A 2,629-nucleotide genomic window follows, 5' to 3' on the forward strand; every position below is an offset into this window, starting at 1 on the left:
TATGACCTTTCTTGGTTCATAGATGGATGCTCAACCACTGAGCCATGCCGGTTAGGCAATATTTTTCTAAATATAGCATTTCTTGAATTAATTTTTATGGGATTGTATTTGATATTTAAACAAAGAATTAGACAATAAACTAGGGTTTTCTTTGTAAATTAAGAGTTCTGAAAACTCTGTTTCATTGCCCTCCAAAACTGTTTCTATTTCTCAGTGTTTGATTGGAACCAGATGTTAGAAAAGGTTCATAGCAGTGCCACCAGAAAAAGACACCATAGAAAAATGTCTACAAATTTTCTTTAGGCCTTTAACTTTCTCCTGAATTTGAGAGATCCCCAAACTATATTTGGGTCTTCTGACATCAATGGACCAGAAAACAGCTTCTTTAAAAAATTTAAAAAGTTAATAAAGATATACCTGTATAGATAATAAAGTGCTTAATAATTTTAATAAACTATGAATATTTTGCCAATTAAAAAATTTTGATCCAGAGTTTTAATTTAGGTCACAAAATTCAAGGACTTATGAGGAGACCTATTTTTAAAGGTCCATTAAAGCTTTGCACATTGCAATATACCACAGCAAGCAAGCTTTCTATCAAAGGGTAATCAAAGGACATACATGAAAGATGTGGTTTCCAAATTGGATGATTATATACTCTTACGGTGCAAAATAGATTCTGGTTTTATAGAATCTCCCTGAAAATGCACAGCCCACCTAATAGTTGCAATTTTGAGCAGCCCCAATTTCTATATTATTTTCAGTCTCACATTTTTTACACTTTTTCAACAAGTATTTATGTATTTATTATATTTCTTTATTGATTTCAGAGTGGATGGGAGAGGGAGAGAGAGATAGAAACATCAGTGATGAGAGAGAATCATTGATGGGCTGCCTCTTGCATGCTTCCTACTGGGGATCGAGCTTGCAACCAGGGCATGTGCCCTTGGCCAGAATTGAACCCGGGACCCTTCAGTCCGCAGGCGAACGCTCTAGCCACTGAGCCAAACCGGCTAGGGCCCAACAAGTATTTATTATTAGTTAAACTATAACTTAGGATCCTAGGGTGGGATATACCCAGGTCCCCCTTTACCTCCATGGGAGAAGGATGGAGGACAGAAGACCAGTGGAATGCAGCCAGTTCAGATCTTCCCAGGAAACATGCCTTCTGCCCAATGGTCATCCCAGGCTGACATCCAGGATATGAGCAAAGGGACTTATTTGTACACATGCTGTTACCATTTGCACATGGAGACATCACCCCATTTAGCAGTCATTGCCTTCTCATAGTGGTGGAAGTCCAGGTAGTTCTGCCAACAGTTCCTGGTCTGGTTCTGGTTGGGGAAGAGGCTGTCAAAAGGGGCAGTCTGGTAGTTCTTGATTTTGGTCTTGATGCCTTCTGCCATGTTGCTGACTCCTAAAGACACCCCTGAAGCTGCCTGTCTCACTTTCTATTTCAGCAGTGTAAGGTACTGTGACAGGACCTACTTATAGGTTCAATCTGCAAGTTGGTTTGTTTTGTAAATCACTGTGTTAAATAAGAAGAGGCTTGGGTATCTTTATTGGAGTTTGTCAGAGCTAGGAGATAGTTGTTTCATTGCAAATGCTTCTAAAAATGGCTCACATTCTGAGCTGGCCCCTAATTAGGCAGGTTTCTCCAGCCCTGTCCTTTCCCAGGACACCTACAAAATTGAAATCTGGAGAAGCTACTTCCTTGATTCCTGCTTTGGAGGCAGAGTAGGGAGATTTCCCCAGTTGTAAGGCCCAACCTCTGTTTCAAGGTCTTTTACCACTGGAGTCCTAATTTTTTTTGACTTAATAATCTGGTTCTCTGTTCTCTGTCTCTTTCTCTTTAATAAACTATTTTTTAGAGCAGTTTTATGTTCCCAACAAAATTAAATGTAAAATGCAGGGTTCCTCTTATTCATATATGTACAGCCTACCCCAATGTCAGCATCCTGCACCAGATGGTAGATTTGTTACAATCAATGAACCTGCTGCATTCAGACATCATTATCACCCAAAGTCTATAGTTTACATGAGGGTTCACTCTTGGTGGTGTACATTCTATGGGTTTTGACAAATATATAATGACATGTATCAACCACTATAATATCATACAGTATAATTTTACTGCCCTGTGTTCTACCTATTCATTCCTCCCTCACCTCCTAACCCCTGGTAACCACTGGTCTTTTTACTATCTGCATATTTTACCTTTTCATATTGGCATCTTTCACTTAGTAATATGCACTTAAGGTCCCTCCATGTCTTTTCATGGTTTGATAGCTCATTTATTTTTAGGATTGAATAATCTTTCATGTCTGGCTGTACCACAGTTTATTTATCAATTCACCTACTGAAGGACATCTTGGTTGCTCCTAACTTTTGGCAATTATGAATAAAGCTGCTATAAATACCCATATGCAGCTTTTTGTACTCATTTGGGTAAATACCAAGGAGTGCTGAATTGTATGATAAAACTATGTTTAGTTTTATAAGAAACTGCCAACCTGTCTTCCAAAGGGCCTATATCATTTTGCATTCCCACCAGCAGTGAATGAGAGTCCCTGTTGCTTCACATTCAGCATTTAGTGTCATCAGTGTTTTTAATTTTGGCTATTCTATT

General features: G+C 38.6%; 1 pseudogene; it reads right to left on the bottom strand.

Annotated features, from left to right (window-relative positions):
• Positions 1–1,142: 1,142 nt before the first annotated feature.
• Positions 1,143–1,406, bottom strand: LOC102421996 (annotated as a pseudogene).
• Between the last annotated feature and the right edge of the window lie 1,223 nt (positions 1,407–2,629).

The sequence above is a fragment of the Myotis lucifugus genome, unplaced genomic scaffold (assembly GCF_000147115.1).
Source record: "Myotis lucifugus unplaced genomic scaffold, Myoluc2.0 scaffold_100, whole genome shotgun sequence".
Classification (NCBI taxonomy): Eukaryota; Metazoa; Chordata; class Mammalia; order Chiroptera; family Vespertilionidae; genus Myotis; species Myotis lucifugus.